The sequence below is a fragment of the Dipodomys spectabilis genome, unplaced genomic scaffold (genome assembly GCF_019054845.1).
Source record: "Dipodomys spectabilis isolate Male_0828 unplaced genomic scaffold, ASM1905484v1 ptg000057l, whole genome shotgun sequence".
Lineage (NCBI taxonomy): Eukaryota > Metazoa > Chordata > Mammalia > Rodentia > Heteromyidae > Dipodomys > Dipodomys spectabilis.
In genome coordinates this window covers 3,282,270-3,303,236 of record NW_024870734.1, presented here as the reverse complement: position 1 = coordinate 3,303,236, position 20,967 = coordinate 3,282,270, and the positions used below count along the sequence as shown (strand labels likewise).

Here is a 20,967-nt window from a genome sequence, read left to right as displayed (position 1 = left end):
TTATTATCAACACTGTATAAGGAAAATATATGACACATGGCAACATATGAGTTCAAGTTACAAAGTTCCAAAGCATTTCCTCACTCTTGAGAACTAGGAGTAATCCATATTGAAAAAAATAAAAACATGAATGATTTATACCAAATTTCAAAACATACTATATGTTATACAAAGGAAATGCAATAAACATGCATTTCACAATTTAGTAACATCATATAGTATAAAGAATCTGATTAACTGATTCATAAAAATCGATACAATGCAGATAAAACATCCAATATCTCAGGGGTCAAATTAGCAGAATAATTTCCATCTATGATGGTTGTTCTGCAAATTATCCAACCCTATCCATCCCACAATTGCAGAAGGCTTTTCCTGAGAATGTCCAGAAACCTGTCTACTGTGAGTGCTCAAGGTAGACCGGGTCCCATTTTCTATTATTTAGACATGTGATAGACTGAATATCTGATAACTTGCCAAAGACACAATTTGGGAATGGCTTCCAGTAATGACATTTTAGTTCTCAGAATAAAATGGAAATTGAAGACAGTGGGAAATTCTACCAGATCCTGGAAAGATTTCTATTATTGTGCTAAAACTGTCCCTTTACTGACACTTGAACAAACTGCAACAATTGTCACTCCAACCACATGTCCAAAAAAATAGCTTTCCAAATATTGACCTGTTTTCATGTTAGCAAATCAAGACACTCTATTGTGGCCCTGTTTTACTTAAACTATCTGCTCTGGTTTGCCCAAGAGATAGTTGACCTTAACAATTTCTTAACTTTTAGGTCATCACACAATCACTTCATAGCCCTTAAACATTAAAAATACCTATCCATATTAGTCTGCATTACATACTTATGACGGTTTTTCTTCATTTGTCATGTTATATATATTTGTGTATCCCAGGGCTTAGTTCTGTAATCTTCCTTCTCATGAGTGTTACCACTGAGTACATGTAATTATTTCGTTTTTTTTTTTTTTATCTTCAGCTCTGTTCTTTCTTTAATTCAAGTCCTTAATAGCATCATGTCTACTGACAACTCCTAGCTATTGATTTTAACAAATTCAAAAGAACCCAAAGTGAGCTTTGATTCTATCCCTCATTACTATTTGTTTAATTGATAACTCTTCTAGTTGACTTGTCAAAATATCTTGGAGTCATTTCAGACTGATCTACTATTTCACACCTCATATGTAATGTATGAACAGGTTTTGACAAATTAACTCACAGAATATTTTAGGAACCATAAATATATAGTATATGAGTACTAATACTATGCCTTAAATTCGTGGCCTTGGTTTTTTTTTACTTTTCTTTTGTGCTCAGGCTGTCAGTCTTCCATTTGAGCCACAGGTCCACTTTTAGCTTTTTGGTTCTTAGTTAAAGATAAGTGTCTCATGGTCCACTTACCTGCTGTAGCATGAAACTACGATCTTCTGTTTTCAGCCTTATAAATACCTAGATTTAAACGCGTGCACCACTAAAACCACCCCTATTATATTTGAATTAAAAATAAGTTCAAAGAACGAATATTTGTGGTATTTTCAAATCAATATCTTTTCATTTACACATTGCCTTAAAAGGTTTTTGTTATTACAGCTCACTTATCAAGAAAGGAATGGAAAAATTCATAACCAAAGAACCTTTGTATGTACCAATGCTCAAGCCTGCTAGCCACAATTTCTTTGCTGGGAAATAACAAAGGATTATATCGTCTACAGGGAAAACAAGAGAAAAAGCTCTTCACTGAAGTTGCTGAAAGGCTGATAAGGATGAGGACAAGCAACTTTATCCAGAAAGTATCACAAAGTGTTTGCTGTGGATAAGTGTAGCCAATCTTAGAGGATGCTCATAATGATGAGGGGAATATTTGAAGGTGATTACAGAGGTGTACTTTCTTGAAGATATATATTTATAGCATAGTTTGTATACTGTTAAACATGAGACAGTTATGATAGGGATGTTGTCATTCCTTGTATCGTTCACAGTATAATATTAAAACCAGGTTTATACATGTAGTATTTATAGTAATTATAGAATATCACTAATTATGCATATATTATAAATATATCATTTATATGTTATGTAATATAGTATATTACATATATTATGCATACATAATTTAATTTTTCTACTTGTCTGTCCAGGAATTAAACTAGCAATATCTTTGAAAATGGATAGAGAGTAGGGTCCTTACAATTTCGATTGCAACATAGAGTTTTACCCAATTAGAAGTTATTTATTCTGAATTGGTTTAGAAATGGAATATCAGAATATAATTGAGCTTTCAAAAATAATTATGTAAAAACATGCGAAGGATGGAGTTAAAAAACTATAACCTGACTCATGTATGTAATTCCAGCTACTTAGGAGCTGAGATCTGAAGATAGCTATATGAAGCCAGTCTGAGTGAAATGGCTCAGGGACAACACCCAGTCTGAGTAATGGCAGAAAAATAAATTATGTGACTAAAACATACATATATATTTATTTAAATAAAGTTGTCATTCCTTGTATCCTTCACAGTATAATACTAAAATGTTTAATGCATATATTATTTATAGTAGTGGTAGACTATCAGTAATGATACATATATATGTATATATATGATATATAAATATATAACTTCTATGTTATGTAATAAAATACATTACATATATTATGCACACCTAATTTATACTGATAACACTAATATCCATTAAATTGATATATGTTTTAGAATAGGGAATAGTTTTTGTTTTTTGGTACAACAAGGAAGTAAGTTGTCACAAAAATTATTCATTTTGGATTGTATATCCATAGCAATCTATTCCCTGTGTATTGAGGGTACTGATTGATAAAAGCCTGTGTTCGTCAGCACAGGTGTCTTTGACACCAGGAATAATAAACAGTGGAAGCTGAATGATGTTCATTCAGGTATTTCTTTAGAAATTAACTGATCTACATTTGGTATGAAGATCACTTATGCTGTCATTATCCACACCCTTTTCATTTAAAAATATTTATATTCTGTATCAATGTTATTGCCATTATAACCATAATTAGGGAGATAATGTGGATTCATCTGGTCCATAGCTCTTGAAAATTAATGAATGTGACAAAGAATATCTTCAGATATGGCTGGTGGAATTCTGGAGTTGAATTATGGGTCTCAACTGATCAGTCTTAGGAACTTGGGAAATTTGTTTGGGCATATTGCCTAATTTTGGTTTTAATAAAATACTTAATTCATTTCCTAACTTGAAGAACACTCATGAGCACTTAAATTACCCTATTGTAGGTTCAGTGCTTGGAATGGTGTCTGCACATTGTGTAGTAGGTCCCAAAAAAGTCAGCTTCCATCAACATGGTCACAGCATCCTTCCTGAAGGCCTTAAGAAATATATACCCAGTTGATGTTAATATCTGTGAAAATTTGTCTTTACTAAAAAAATGTCTTATCTTCATATGAAACAATGAAAGCAATGTTGGGGTTGTCCTGTGGCTTTTATTCTGAAGGAGTTTTGCCTAAATTTCATTCTTACCCTATTAGTGATAGCAGAAGTATTCTTTAGTGCTACCCTTCATATTTCTAGTTCTGTGTTCCATTTGGAATACTATTGTAACTTCGTTTATAATCTTTATAGGGAATAAATAAACTACAACTGCTGAAGTTTTCAATAGTCAATGCATTACATTTTATGTGCTTAGTATTTTCCTGAAATTATTACCTTTGGATTATATATCCCTAACAAGCTATGTTTTTTATGATTTCTTTTATGATTTATATCGATTTCTTATGTGGTTCTCATATGACTTCTTAGAGATCCATATATAAAACAGCTAAGAACAGGAAAAGAGTAGGTAAGAAGTCATAAAAATTACAATACTATTATGGTGCTCTTAATGGCTAAGTGTAAAGAATATGTAATAAAACTGTTGGAAGATTCATTTGTTTTTTTGCTATTCTCTCTCCTTTCTTTGTAGAAAGGTTCTCACTACAATGTTCCAAGTGGTCTGGACCTTTCAAGGCTTGTCTCAGTGACATAAGTGATGGGATTAGGGATATGTGTTCCCATGGCTGGCTTTTAGGAAGTTCACAATATAGCAATACTTATACACATAAAGAAACTTTTGTGAGTGATGTGTATTCACTTCCTCAATAGCCACAATGTCAAAACATCAAATTACTAACAACTGGCATCACTAACACCTCCATAAATCAAAAGTAAACTAAAAACTCTACTTCAAAAACCAACATCTAAGGCAGTGTTGGAAATACAAGAAGAAACATAATACATCTAAAGGAGTGAGTTCTTTAACACTGGCAATGAGCAGGGATAGCTGAATTTTTAACCAGGCTTGAAAAGTTCGGGTGTCTAGTAACTATGTGATTAGAGTTGCAGAGTTGACCTTGGTATCAAGATTGGAGGTAAAATTCAAGGCAGATATGTTGCTGCAGTATTGTAGCACGATACAGTGTGACCCTTCCTGATAATCGTAAACAGAGAGTAGAAGCTAAGTCATTAAAATGTATAGGAAGGATTTTCCACTGAGAATAATTTCAGGGGGTGATCATTACTCTTGCGTTGAAAATGAATAGCCCATCATTCTACTTTAAGCTCTAGCATATTTCTGATTTGAGGACAATTATAACATACCACTGTGCCATGAGTGCTGAGCAGTGTAGGTGTATATTACTCTAATATATGTAAAAATCCTTACAGGTATGGAATGGCCTGACCCTGACACTTCATTCTTTGTTGTTGAGTTTCATGGAGAAATGTTCATAATTAGGCAATTCACACTCATCTAAGTCTGACTCAGGCAACTGAGATAAGACATTAGGGTCATCACTCCAGTGACATGGTCTGTGATGTGTGAAATAAATGACATAATTTCACAATGCAGATGTGTTTCTGAAAATGCATACAATACCAAATACCAAATATACAAAAGGGACAATTATCCATCTCATATTATCAGAAGTAAAGATACTCCTGAATTGTACTTACTTGCTAGAAGATCACAGGGTCACTGCTAACGTTTGGTATCTTTCCAGGTGCTCAATCTTCCTCAATCTTTTTGGAGGAAGTGTTTTTCCATAGTTTTTTGAGGTGTTCAGAAAATCATTACTGTCACTAACCGCAACCATGGGACAGGAAAGATGATGGGATACCTGGCCAAAGAACTGAGAAATCACAGGAAGTGATAGGAAAGAAGACACCAGAGGACCCCCAGCCTCATTGCCAGCTTCTGGATCACCAAATCCTGCTTAACAAGTTTATATTCCTTCTACTACAAGGGGATTGGTGGTCAGTGGCTATAGGTATGTCCATAAACTAAGGCATTAACCTAGCTTTGGTTACAACTATTAACATGAGGTATTGTTTGTATACATAGTGATAATTGAATCCCTTATTGTTAGGGAGCAGAAGGGAGCAATAGTCATTACATCCATAACACAGACATCCATCTTGTCTCCAAAGTCTTAATCTTTTAGTGTCCCACAGCTCGAATTTGAATACTCTTGAGGTAATAACTCATACCCCTGTCTTCCCTTGATTGACCTTTCCAGAGCAGAGCTCTCAGCCTTTTGATTGCTGTTTGAGATGTCTTCCCACTCTATCCCTTTCCAGGTTTAACAGTTTGACCCTGGAATCCCTCACAAGTACTGTGACCGATGTATTATTTTGAAAACTATATTTTTTCTAGGATAGGTTCAATTTTTAAATTTTATTTTATTTCAAAAAATACTGTACAGAGTGGTTACAGTTACATGAGTAAGATACATTCCTTGTTGAATATTGTTACCCACTCCATTTTTGTTCTCATTTCTGTCTCCACTCTCCACACCTCCTCCCCACCCCATAGTTGTAAAGTTCATTTCTGAAAGTGTCTTAGGAATATCATTGTTGCAATGGGTCACTCTTGTACTTCTTTCATCACTTTATTTTTCCCCTTCCATCTCCAAATCAGATAAATGTGTATACAAGATGGAAGGTATCAAAATCAACACAGAGTTTGCTAGGGATAAACCAATAGAAAAAACAAGTGAAATAAAATAAAATCTAGATACTCTACCGACATCAAGGTTGATATCTGAAAAAAAAAAAAAGATTTGTTGTTTCCATGTCTTGGAGTTCATTTCAATTAGCATCATTTTGTAAGGTCAAATGTATATAAATCTGAAGCCAGAAATCCCACTCATGGGCACTTCTAGAAATGATCCCAAGATAAAACACACTAAATCTACAACTATATTTTTTGCAGCATTATTATTGTAGCTAAGATATGGAACCAATCAAGATGCCCCTCAATAGATGAATGGATCAAGAAAATGTGGTAATATTATTCTTCTATCAGAAAGAATGATAGAATGATAGTTCTTTTCTTAAGAAAACGGAAAAACTTGGAAAACAATCATATTATGTGAAGGAAGCCAGACTCAAAGAAAAATGGGTTCCAAGGTTTGCCTCATTTTTCTTAATTAATATATGCTTAGGATAGTCCTGACAGACAGGTTAACTTTTTAAACTCTTAATATTCCCTTTTTTTCTCTCGCTCTTCTTCTTTCATGCCATTTGTGTGTGTGTGTGTGTGTGTGTGTGTGTACGCAGACACTAATGAAACTTGACTCGGAGCCTCAAAACTCTTGCTTGGTTTCTTCATTCATGACTGACTGAGTCTGTACTATTTAAACCAAGGTTTCAATCTGTCTTTGATTGAACAATTCAACATAAATATCTCATGGATTGCTACCTCAGCCATCTGTGAACCATGATCTTCCAAGCTCAGCCTCGTGAATATCTAGAAATAGGGATGAGGCACTGGCATCCAGCTTTATTGACAAGTGCTCTTTGATTTGATTTGTTTTTGTTTTTTGTTGTTTTGTGCATCCAAAATCTGTATGGAAAACAAATCACTTATAACCAAGAATATTCACATAAAATGGGTGTTGTTTAATATTATTTTATTAATGTTATCCTTTTACATACACATTATGTGATTTGATTTTTTGAACTCTATTGTTGCAAATGGTCAAGTCACATATATAATTTGAATCTTCTTTTCTTAGTTTTACATTGTGTTGGGTGTTTCAAAACAGAATTTACCAAGGTTTAACTCTGCACTACTGAAGCAGCACCTTTATGATTATTCAATGTCCTGTAAATCATAAGTTCATCACTTCTTGTGGCATCATATGAGCACAGGTATTTTCCTATAATACCTCCACATAGTTTAGACATCAATGCCATGCACTCTTCTGCCAAATATGCAAGGACATCCTTTGTAATTCTCCTTGCATTTTCACTGTTCTTCTCTCTACTCTCCCATGCTAAGTTCTGTGATGATCACGTTGATTTTCTCCCCTGTTACATTCATCATTGCATCTTGGGAAATACTGGTATGCACTACTGTAATTCTGTCCATGCTCCTTGTGCTTCGTCTTGTACCCCTCTCACTGTGGAGGGTCAGAGATTGGGGATTTTTTCTTCACTCTTTAGCTCAAACATCAATCTTTACTTTCTAGCAATACATTCATTGAATTCTTTCTGTAAAGTCTAATGTCTTGAAAATGATTACTGCATTTTCATGGCTTTGCTATTTGGCATTAGGGAAGAACATAGGTCAGTAACTATAACTTAGGTAAAAGAAGATTGCAATCATGCCTCCATATATGTTGTTAATTGGATAAGGTTTACTTCAAGGTCTACCTGCCTGCTTCCTTTTCACTGTTTATTTTTCAATGTAGCCTTTTTCTTCTGGAAAGTATTTATCGGCCTAGTGAAGATCCTACTGTAATTAGTCATTAATTTTATTCCAACATCATTTCACAGATCCTTCTGAGTTTCTTCAGGGTCTGTATAGTAATGTTTCACATTCTTAGATATGTTTTTAACATCGATGCCTCCGATGATAAAGACACATTGCTTAAGTCACCATTCTGGTGATTGAAAAGAAACCATGCTGCAATCTCACTATATCGCAATTTTCTGGTTTTAAATTCTTTTAGATTAGAATTGATGCTGGAGAACAAACATTCTGTGTACAATTTTATTATTTTATATTTTCCTAATTATTTTTAGTATACTTTTCAATATTGTATAAAGTTAAAACATTACTACTTACTTAGTTTTAGGATTTCTAAAATGGTTAGAATAAAAGTTCTATTCATTCACAATTTTAAGACAATATTGTCCATTATGACCAAGTGAGATACTTTAAACTTTTTATTTGTGGTCCTTAATGGTGGTGCTGGGGAATCAAGTTCTTGGTTCATGTGTCTTAGTCTACTGTGTGCCTCTGAGCCTGATTTGACCTATGGTTTTATTTTCAATCAACTGGAATAAAGCAAAATTTCCCTAGGAAGGAATTAAAACTTGGTTACTTTCTCCAGTATCTCTCACACACATAAAAATAATATAATTCTACACTGAAAGAAAATGATGTTCTTGTATTTAATTTATTAGTAGTATCTTTTTATTTTTTGTATCCCCACTCTTCACTAAGTCTTGCCCATTTGCTATCCCTCCTTCCCATAAAACTTGAGTAGATGAACTGGAAACCCACTTCTAGTAAGCCTTCTCCTTAAAAAGCTCAACATTAACTAACCTACCCCCTGGAAGCCCTGCTAAAAACTTTCAAAGGCCTGACTGAAACCAGACTCCTTCTGAAAGCCCTCCTCTTCTTTAGGGAAATCCCTCTTCTACTCCACCCCTTCCTGGAATCCCTGCTCTGCACCACCAGAAACCAGGCCACATCAATATCTCCTTCTATGTCCCAACTTGCTGCAATAGAACCCCGCCTACACCAGGCTCCTCCCTCAAATCCCCACCTTATCCACCAGATGAAGTCCACCCCTAACTATTCTAGTCCCTTATAGTCGCATTGCTCCCATATCCTAGTACTTCCAAACTCCTCCCTTCCCTTTTATACCCCACCCCCAAACAGCCTTCTCACTCCAGCGCCCCCCCACCCGGTTTCATCAGAAACTCAGCCTATAACTAGCCTACTTGTAAGAGACCTATTCTCTCAGACACAGACCTGAACTTACCTCTTCCCACAAAGCCCATCATGCTATACCAAAAACCCTTCAGCTCCCTATAACTGCCCTTGAAGCCCTGCCTTGATTGGCCAGAAGCTTCTCACACAGCCCATTTCCTGCCTTGAAAGTACAAAATGTCATGTCAAAAATGAGCTTTACAATGTCGGTGTGGGGCAGGGGAGGGGGGGAAGGGTTGGGTGGGGGGGGAGAGGGGGGCTGGGAAGGGAGATGAAGGGTAAACAAAGGAGGAAGATGCAATGCTTGGTAAGAAACGTATGCATTATCCTGCCCATGTAATTGTAACCCCTCTGTACAATATGTTCTCAAATAAAATCAAATTAAATTAAAAAAAAGACAGCCCTGCTCCACCACAAGCCTCTCTACCTCCCACATCTACTCTCTCAATGCCTTGCCTTGCTCTCCAGATAATCCTGCCCCCTATTGGCTCCTCCCTCAGTTAGACATCTTACTCCACCAGATACACTGCCCAAAATTATCCTACACCATTGTAGCTCTTCCACTTTTTCTCAAAGCCCTTCCTCCAACTAGCCCCATGGCTCCAAACCCTGCCCTGCTCCTGAAAAACCCCACTAGAAAACCCCCACCACACTATGCCATTTCTGGACACCCACATTGCTCCACTGGAAACCACTGCACCAGTTGGCCTCCCTCTGAAAGGCTCACTAGACTCAACTGTAAATCCCAGTCCCTCCATACTCCCTTTTGGAAGGTTGTTTTCCCCTGCTGGAAATCCTGTCCATAATCCATGTCCTGACTTACAACACTGAAATACCCATCCAATCTTACTCTTCTTTACGAAGTGGTGAAAGGCTACACCAGAAACCCCATCCTACCTAGTCTAGTGCACTGGATCTTATCACTGCTCTCACAAAGCCCTGGTCCTTAAAAACGCCTCCATACATTGTGACTACATCCTGCTCTGCTGGAAACCCCACCTCCACCCTAACACACTTTCCCAAAGGCCTGCCATTCTCCATGAGAAACCCCGCCCCTGGCTAACCTATGTCTTCTGAGTACCACCCTGCCCTCTCAAAGCCACACCCTGAAAAGCCACTCCCTCATAGCTCCACATTCCTGCTCCAGAATCCCCACTTTCTGTCAACCTCTTGCCTCCATTCCCTGCCCTGACTTATGGGAAACCTCACCCTACATATCCCACAAGGGCTCACAGTGTTCCACAAAATCCCCTCCTCTAAGTAACCTCCTCCTTTGTAGCCTTATTCTTCCTTCTCAAAGCTCTGCCCCAAACAGCCAGTGACCCAACCTTCTTCCAATGAAAACCTGTCCACCTGCCAGCGTCCGTCCTAAGTCCCACCTACTCCACAAGAGACCCCTCCCCTATCAAGTCTAGTCCTTCCTGTTCCCTCCCTGATGTCTCAAAGCCCTACACACACTGGCCTTCACCCTCATAGCCCTGTCCTGTTCCACCATACAGGCTGTGCCAATACCAACTCCTCCCTTAAACCAGACAGAGCTCCACCAGAAACCCAATATCACCTCACCTATGAAGGTCTCATCTAGTAATTTTTATAACAAATGTGATTTTGAACATATCTGGGGAAATAAAACTTCCTGCCTCCAGCTGGGCTCAGTCACAGAGAAGGATTTGTGCCTGTTTTTGATTTTTCAGCTAGTCCTGACAATGCAAAAAGTTCAAGAACTCAAGCAAATAATATGGACTAGAAGTATGGCAACAGTGGTTGAGCTGCTTGGTGCTATACAAAAAAATGCCTGTCTAGCAAGCAGAGAACTCCTGGATAGAACCCTAGTCATCCTCCTCTCTTCCACCAAAAAGCCTAAATAAGTTTGTTCTATTTAAACATCTAATTTCAAGGCCACTGACAGATCAGAGATGGTGACATTTCTTTAAAATCAGGTATTCAAAAGAGACAAAGTTATTTAGGCTTGAAAGAATTGAACAGAAAGGAAAATGCATGTGATTTTTGTTAGCTCCATAATTCTTGAAAACATAAAATGCATATATCCATGTATGTATGTATATACATGTATGTAAATATATATGCAAGTAGTTCATCTCTTTTCTGTGTAGCAAATGGTACAAATGAATCTGCACAATCACTACTCAAAGGCATGAATATACAAAGAGAAGGAGCAAAGAACTTGTATTCAGAAATCTATGGCTAGACAATAACCCTGAAAATCTTTTACATCAGTTTGCATTTGTCAGTTACTGCAGTACAGGGACAGTAAGGCGACAATGTGATATCAGGCAGAAGAAATAAGAGAAATGAGAGATGAGAGATACAAATGGTACAATATTCTTTCTGATGGGTAAGTAGAATTTCCAATGTGTGTGTGTGTGTGTGTGTGTGTGTGTGTGTGTGTGTGTGTGTGTGTGTGTGTATTACATTTTCTTCAATCATTTCTCACTTGAAGGGTATCTGGGCTGATTCAGTAAGCATGGTTGTGCTGAAACTTTAACTATATCCTGGTTTGTAAACTTTCAGGTAAATACCTAGGAGTACAGTTGATGGAAAATATGGAAGTGGGTAGTCAAAAGAGAGGTAAAGGGAGAAAAGATAGAATGAAGAAGAGGAATTGGAGGAACAGTAGAGAGGAATCCAGTAAATTTCCTACAAAATTAAGAAAAGTGAAGGAAGATTTTCATAGAGGAGTGATGGATGAGAATGTTGAAAGGGTTGGCATTGATCAAAGTATACTGTACACATTAACTGCTTTATTTAATGATAACTCAAAATAATGATTAAAAATCATGTCCCTAAAATGTTATGCAATTAGAGGCAAAGCATGAGAATGTGCACAGATCATCTCTAGGGTCTATAAATATTTTTTCGTTAGGATGAGTTTTAGAACAACAGTAATGATGCCTATCATCTGAAGAAAATTTAATGATTTCCAGCTATTTAACATAATCATTTTAGTTGATATGGTTCAAGTGGCATTGGCTACCTCGTGACCAACGCTCTCAGATATTGAATTCATGACTTGATCTTGAACATAAGTAAAAACAATCAATAAAAGTCAAGCACTTTCCCGGGCACTAGTAGCTCATGCCTTTAATTCTAACTTTAATCAGAAGTCAGAGATCTTGGGATCTCAGTTCAGTATCAGCTTGGATAGGAAAGTCTGTGCAATTCTGGTCTCCAATTCACTGCCAAAGAAAGCTGGAAGTGGATTCATGGCTCGTAGCCTACAGAATATAGCTCAAGAACAGAACCCAAGCCTTGAGTTAAAGCCTTAGAATAGTTCATATATATACACAAATGAAGTAAGTCTCTCAAGTTCTCAACCTTCAATTTCCCTAATCTTAACTCTAATCCTGGTCAAAACCCTAAGAGTTACCGTGATGATAATAGGAACCCAATCCTAAAATTAATGGAAATTACTCCAGTTTAGATACATCCTTACAGATACCCATTATCTTTGAAATGATTTGCAATTTGCTCCAAATCCTACAGATTCCCTAACTTGGACTCTGAAATCTATCTTGTTCCCTATTAGGAATCATTAACCTCAAATCCTCAAATCATGAAAAATACCATAGTTTCCATTGATTTTAACTTTTACTGAACTCTTGTATATCCAAAAAGAAGCTGCGGGTTTACTTAAAATCTATGCTCCTTCCAAACCCTAATGATATATCTAAACCTTACTAGAAACCTAACTCTAAATTTAACCCTATTGAACCCTGAATAAGAAAATTAGGGAAACTCTGTAGTTTTTGTTAAATTTCACACTTAATTTACTTGAAAGTGTTAGTAGAAACTCAGTTTTACCTTAAAGCTTACCGTTCCCTAACCCTAAGCCTAAACGGAATTAGGAAAGTAAACCTAAACCTAGAACTAATGGCCTTTGGAGTCTAAAAGCCACACAAATACATTTGTTTTTATTCATCCTAACTTCAACTCATCTTTCTAAAAATAGTTTGTAGTTTCACTCATTATCTTGTCTTTATTGTAACCCTAACCCTAACTGGAATATTGATGTTAACCCTCACCCAAATCATACTCTAATAGTAATATTATTAGCAGTTTTCTATTTCACATTCATCCTAATTCTAACTCTACTTGTTATTCTAAGATTTACTTTCACTTTTACCCTAAATTTTCCATTTCCCTAATGTTTACAGTAAGCCTAGCTGGAATTAAAAACCTAATTTTCACCCTAATGATAATCCAATTCTAATGTTTAAGAAAAATACTCTAGTTTTTAATGATTCTAATGAATATTCCAGTTTTAACTCTGGAAATGAGTTTCAGTTTGCCCTAATTCCCGCAAAATTTCTGACTCTACCTCGAAAGTTATGTTGTTCCCTAACATGAGCCATTATATTACTTGTCTTCAAATTCTCTTACCAGGAAAATACTGTAGTTTCCATTGATTCTACCTTTTCCTGAACCACTGTATCTGAAAACAGTTTCAGATTTTCTTACCATCTAGTCCATTACTTAATGCTAACTCTCAACATAAACCTGACTGGAAAACTCTCATTAATCACTACAAGAATGATCACTGAGGAATAAATATAATGATAATGTTCTAGTTACTATTCAGCCTCACATATTTGCTTTTACTTGTTAATGAACACAATTTTATACTAAAAGCTTTCTTATTCATAACAGTAAATATAATCAAAAGAAAATACTGACCCTTATCATAATCCAAATTATATGACAATACTAACACAGAAGTACACTAGTTTTCACTCATCCTTCCAAATATAGATTACAATTTTTCCAATATCTTAGTCATTTTCTAACCCTAAACTTAATTTTTCTTAACTGGAACATTGAGAATAACCATCAGCCTAATTGTAAGTCGATTCTAATATTAAAAGCAATACTTTAGTTTACATTCATTCTAATTCTTATCAGGCTTATATTAAAATTTACCTTCAATTTGACCCTCATTTATTTTCTCCTTCACTCCAAGCCTAACCATGGCTGGAATCCTAACCATAACCTTGACACTAATCGTATCCCAATTCTAAAATGTATGAAAAATGCTCGTTTTGTGCAAGCCTAACTGAAATTCCACTGGTAATTCTTGAAATAAATTGCAGGTTTTTGGTAAACCCTACGGATTTTTTCACTCTTAATTCTGAATGCATTTTGTTCCATAACAGGAATCATTATACCCATTGATCTCAAATCCTGATATTAAGAAATACATTGTACGTCCATTATCCCAGCTTTTCCTGAATTCCTGGAATCTGAAAAATGGGTTCAGCTTTACTTAATATTTAACATTTCTTTTTTTTTCTTTTTGTCGGTCATGGGGCTTGCACTCTGGGCCAGGGCATGATTCCTGAGTACTTTAGCTCAAGGTCTGCATTCAACCAATTGAGCCACAGCACCGCTTTTGTGTTTTATGGTGGTTAATTTCACATAAAAGTCTCATGGACTTTCCTGCCTGGGCTACCTTTGAGCTGCGGTCCTCAGAAAACAGCTTCCTGAGTGGCTAGGATAATAGGTTCGAGCCACTAGTTTAACCCATTTCTCTATCCTCAACACCGGTTAACCAGAAACCTAATCCAAATCACATTCGGAATTTAACACCAAATGGTTAATGTAAGGAAAATTGTTTAGATTCTATTCAATCGCACATTTTTTTGTCTTCTACTTCTAATTGGAAAACTAAAATTTACCTTAAAGCTTATCCTTCCCTAACCCTAACTGGAACAAAAAAGTATCTCACACTTTAAACCAAATTATATCTGAACGTTTAAATTAACAGAGACTGGTTTTCATTCATTCTTGCCATTCATTCTTCTTAAAATATGTGGCAGTTTTACACAATGTCTTACATGTTTTTCTCATCCTAACCCCGCTCTAACTGGCACACCTTGACTAATCCTAAGCCTACATATAACCAAATCATCGTGTTAATAGCAAGCCACTTTTTTCATATTTATCCTAACTCTTGCTCAGCGTGTAGGTCTAAATTTTACTTGCATTTTGAACATAAATTTTTAAATGCTTTTTTTTATTTTCTGTCAGGTTTTATTTTTTTATTATTTTTTAAAAATGTTATTTTGTTGCAAAGATGCTTTAAAGAGGGATTAGTTACATGTATAAGGTAAGGATTACGTTTCTTGTTGAGCATTGTAACCCACTTCTTTCTTGTTCTCCCACTACCCCATCCCTCCCCAATTCCTTTACTCCTCCCTCCCCTTGGTGTAAACTTCATTTTAAACATAGTGTCTTGTGAGTATCATTGTTGCAATGGGTCATCATTTGATGAACCTAAATTTTCTATTTCTCTAATCCTAATTCTAATTCTGTCTGGGATCCTAACCTTAACCATAATAATAATAATAGCTCAATTCAAAAGTTAACAAAAGATATTCAGGTTTTTGTTAATCCTATTAATTCACTGTACATCTTGAACTAACTTGCAGTTTAGCTTAAATCTTCCAAGTTAGTTTATATGTGCATATATGAAGATGTAATTTTATGTGAATAACAGAAGATCTTTGGAGGAATGAGTAATGAGAAGGAAATAGAGGGAGTATAATCAAATATGTTAAATATATTATGGAATTGTCACTTCTGACAATTAATATCCATTAACAAAATAACTAAAAATTAATAAAGAACACTGCCTTCTAGTGTTCTTTAAGAGAGCCATGATCTGTCTTCTGAAAAAATAAACTCGATAAACATTTTTTATGCATAATTTATATTTTTGTCCAATTATTTAACTTAATGAATAAAAATTTATCGAATAAGATTCCATGACAAAATAATATAAAACAGTTACTTAGCAATTGTTTCAGAAAAAGTTATTTTCATGAGTTTTAGGAAACAGGATTGCTATTTCCCTACAAAGCAATGAATTAGTTTTACTAATCTATATTTGTGGTAAGTTTAGAGAACTTAATTGGCATGAAAAACAACTAACTCTACATCTTATTTCTTGAATGAGTGATATTTTAAACATTTTCTTTTATTCAAATAAATACTTAGGTTTATATTTCAAAATAAGTGCAATTTTATCTCATTTCAGAACTAGTACTTACCCTGCAATTAAATGTACTAGCATATTCAGGTATTTAAAAGCTAAATTTTTTATGTTTTATATGTAGCTCTACATATTCAGAATGACATGATTTTTTTATTCATAAATGTCTAACCTCAGATTTTTGCTTTATCAGTATAAATTGTCTCATGAGGTTGTAGTGAAAGATCCAGTAACCAGAGTGGTCAAAACCATTTCCGGAATTCTAAATTTTAAATCAAATCATTTTTAAGCTTTGATAATATCATTTATTGTCTCTTCAGATCAATTAAGCTAAAACAAATACTACTTTTTAAACATTTCACTCATATTGTAAAGAATATTAACATAGATCAAAAAGAGACTATTTCAGACTCACCACATTTGGTGATCTTAGGGGGAAGAATGTAGAGAGTAGAAGGTCCTTATACTCAATAAGTAGTTTTGCTTAAATTAAATCTATATCTGGATTTCCAATTTGGAGGTTAATCAAATGGAAACAGGAAAATAATAAAAAATACTTTGGGATCAACAGAAAAAGATATTTGTGCATGTACCACAGTTGCTTTATTAGTTTGTAGTTGAAAACTGGACTTCGATTTATATCTTGGCTGTTGTTGTGAATAATGTGAATAACAATGAACTACAGATATATTTATGAGTTACCCAGAGAGAAATAATCACACGATTGGTGGGTCAGATGATATTTCAACTTTGGATGTCTTTAGAAAACTGCATACTACTTTCTACAATGAGAACACTAACCTGCATTTTGACCAAGAGTGTAGAAAATTTCCTTTTCTCCACAGTGTCGCCAGCCATTATTACCTTTTGAGTTTATTTAAATGGCAGGTTTTACTGTGTGCAGTACCCAAGACTGGCCTTACACTCAAATCCTTTTACTCCATCCTCCAATCACTTGGAATTACGAGCCTTTACCACCACACCTGGTTCCTTGGATATTTTTGATGAGAGTTATAATAGTTAAGAAGTAATATCATATAATAATTTTGAATTGCGTTTCTCTAATGACTTCTGCTCACAAAGCATTAAGCCAGCATAGAAGTTGTATTAAATACAAATTTGTAAATCCACAGGCGATTTTCAGGGCTTTTTGGAAAACATGTCTATTCAGAACTTTTGTCCATTTTTAATCAAGTTTCTTGTTAATCTGATCTTTAATCTCTCTATAGAAAATCAATAATTAATTCATAGTAGTAGAAAGGAAAAAGATTAAGCAGCTCCTAACATTTTAAAATTTTTATTAACATGATATTTTTTAAATCATTTTCTGTTAACGCTTGAGAATATATAACACAATGTAGTTAGACCTTTTACAAGGCTATATATATATATATTATTTATTTTACTTTGATTGTTCTTTCTAAAGGCTACATGGCTAATTTCACTTGGTTTCTTTCAGTCTCATGTTCTTCAGATTTCAAACTGAAGAATAAATGGAAGGAAGCAAACAAAAATTATAGTTCCCCATATCTGACGATGCCTCTACAAGAATGAGGAAAGTGTTCATCCTTCTAAGGACCTATGATAGACTATCAAAAAGACATTTTATTCTTCTAGGTCTTATCTTTGCAATGTAACTTAAATGATGTAAAACACAACATACTGCTCAGATACTTTCATGTTTTATCAGTTTTGCATATTTTCATATGGATTTCACCTCAGTCTACAACATTCCCTCATCGTTCGGTCCCTGATATTTTTACACTATCATGACATAAGATAACCAGTTCGATTTACAGCATAAGAAGTTATACACCTGGCTTCCTTGGACGCAATGCATGGTCAGTAGATATTACTTCTGGTTGCTCACACTACATGTAATGGTTTCTGTACTACTTATCATATTCTTTTTAGTATTTTAAAAAGAATGGTGGCTAAACTCAAAGCTCATTCATAGGTTTATGTTAAGTGTTTCACAAGTTTTATCCTCTTAATTCCTAAGATAACATTTGCTATAATGCTAATGATATTACCATTGTAGTGTTGGGAAAAATTGTAGTTAAAGACAGTAAGTGCATGGCCCAAAGACACACACAGTAAGGAAGGAAATGAGTCAAAGTTTCCAAAAATCTTTCAGCAATACCAAAAAGGTGGGTAAAATCTCTCCATTCTTTATACTCTCAATTCAATATTCATATTGCCCAAGAAATAATAGCGTAGCAAGTATTGCCCATGGTGATTGTTTTCTGTCACATTTTGTCTTCAACACAGATTGCGTTGGTGACATTGGGTTATCATGCACAGAGCTGAGCTTATAAATTGATGTCCGAAGACAGCCAAATTTCTTCTGTCCCACAGTTCGTTTCTTTTTTAAAAAGTACTAGAACTTTTAAATATCATCACTTTCTATCTTTTAACAATCCCCAAACGAATTAAATTATCATAAAATCACTCCAAAAGGCTTTCAAATTAGATGATAAAACAGGCTCCCTTGATGTAAATTTTCTTTTATTTTAAAAATTATTCTAAAAGCCTTGTTCTGGCTGGTCACACCTATAATCCTATCTACTCTGAATATTTGCTCAGGAGACTGAGATCTGTGGATAACACTTGGGAGCCAATCAGTGCCAAAAAAAAAACACGTCATGAAATTATTTTTCAAAAAGTTTAATGAACTAGCAAAGAGCCAGGAATTGAGATGTAGCTTATATCGTAGCTAGATAGTAAAAGCCTAGCAAGACCTTGAAGACCTGATTTTAAACTCTCAGCATGCCAATATACATGCATGGCGTGTGTTTGCATGCACGCGTGTGTTTGATTGTGGGGTGCCGCACTCACTCACACACACACACACACACCACACATTTATTCAAATTACCTTCATATCAGTGTTCTGCATTAATTTCTTTGTTAACGATATTATATGGGTAAAATAGAGGAAATAAACTCTTCCATCTCAGAGCATTTTATATGTTTTTTATTGTAATAATACTGTGCAGAGGGGTCACATTTACATGAACAAGGAAACTAGTATATTTCCTAACAATCATTGTTAACTCCTCCTTTGTATTTCCCCTACCATCCCTTCCCTCCCACCTCCACAAGTACACTCCCCTCACCCTTCCTTCCTACGCCTAAATTGTAAAGTTCATTTTTCAACATAGTGTCTTGTGCATCTCATTGTTACAATGGGTCAACCTGTATCCCTATTTGAGCATTTTTTCCCTTCCCCTCCCCAAATTAGAGAAGCATACATACAAGACATAAGTGCACCAACTTCAAATACAGAGAAAACAGGGGTTATAGCGTGGGGAGAAACATACAAAGAAACAAAAAAATGACATCGCACCTTATAAGTACGTTAGAAACAATAGCAAGAAACAAAAAAAAACACTTGTGTCCCTATCTTGGGGATCAATTTCTTTAACATCATCTTATCTGGATATATGCACATATCTTTTGAACTTTTCTGCTTATCCAAGACATATATTCGTTATTGAAAATAAGGGAAATCATGGGACCTATATTTATTTGGACTTGGCTTACTTTACACAATAATTTTTTTCCAAGTCTTTCCATTTCCTAACAAATTGGGAGATGTCATTCTTTCTGATGGAGGCATAGAATTCCATTGTGTATATATACCACATTTTCTTGATCCATTCATCTAATGGGGGCATCTGGGTTGATTCCATATCTTAGCTATTGTAAATAATGTTGCAATAACCATAGTTGTGCTGGTAGTTTTAGTATGGTCTTGTTTATGATCATTTGGGTAAATCCCCAGAAGTGGATTACTGTGTCATAGGGGAGTTCATGTGGAGTATTTTGAGGAAACTCCATACTACTTTCCAAAGTAGTTGAACAAGTTTACACTCCCACCAAGAATGCAGTACGGTTCCCTTGTGGCCACATACCTTTCAGCATCTGTTGTAAAAAATATGGAACGCTCCACAAATTTGCATGTCATCCTTGCGCCTGGGGTGTGCTAATCTTCTCTGTATTGTTCCAATGTTAGTATATGTGATGCTAAATTGAGCACAAAACATTTTTTATATATAAAGTATAATTTTTATTGATTTTATTAAACTAGACAATTCAATAAAAAGTAAGTTCAAAAGAATTGTTGTGAAATTTTAGAATCATTTATTTCTTACATAAGCACACATTTAAGAATAAAATCAAGATAGACATGCCAAAAACAAAATAATTCTGGATATTTATTGTTCAAGAGATGTGTAGGAGGAGGAATTCAATTATTCTATACAAGGCACCTGTCAAAATGAACATTGCAGAAAGTGGTAAGGTTTGTTAAAAGTTTTAATGTTTTAAATATGCTTACTTTGGGGATTTTGCTTATATATGGCAAAAATTAAGACTATTTGGCAAGTATAAAACTTTTCTATAAAGTATTTAATATTTATGGTAGCAGACATTAAGCATTAAGTATGTACATTTCAGAGTTTATGGAAACTTTATTAATGAGGAGTTGCAAAGCCTTTGTGTAAAGAAGCAGAGTGAAGAGTTAAGATTTTAACTACACAGTTTCTGTTAAAACTTTAGGGATTCCTTACTTTATTTGTTAGCAAGGAATAAATGATGATATAAGCCATAATGTACACATGTATGTTACTATTCACACACATACATATACACATGTATACATGCACACACGGAGAAAGACACATAATTACAGCCAACATAAGTTTCACCAGTTGTTGAATATGCCTTAAACGGAATACTTGGAACAATATGTGTTGAAGATGTATTTGTCTCTAAGAGTTCTTTTACCACTCCTCTTATCTCTTAAAACTGGTAGTTTTAGAGAGATTTGACTTACAAAATGCTGTACAATTGATAGCAAGTCAATTGGGTATAAGTCATATGGTGTCTCCCTTCTTCTCACGGAATTCTTAGTCTTGTAGACACTCTCAACAACCAAAGTAGCAAGAGAATACCCTGGT

The 20,967-nt window shown here is 35.0% G+C and overlaps 1 non-coding gene across 1 annotated transcript; it reads right to left on the bottom strand.

Annotated features, from left to right (window-relative positions):
• Positions 1-19,938: 19,938 nt before the first annotated feature.
• On the bottom strand, positions 19,939-20,045 carry LOC122108330. Its single transcript, XR_006147540.1, has one exon. It is a non-coding gene; the product is annotated as a U6 spliceosomal RNA (small nuclear RNA).
• Positions 20,046-20,967: the final 922 nt, after the last annotated feature.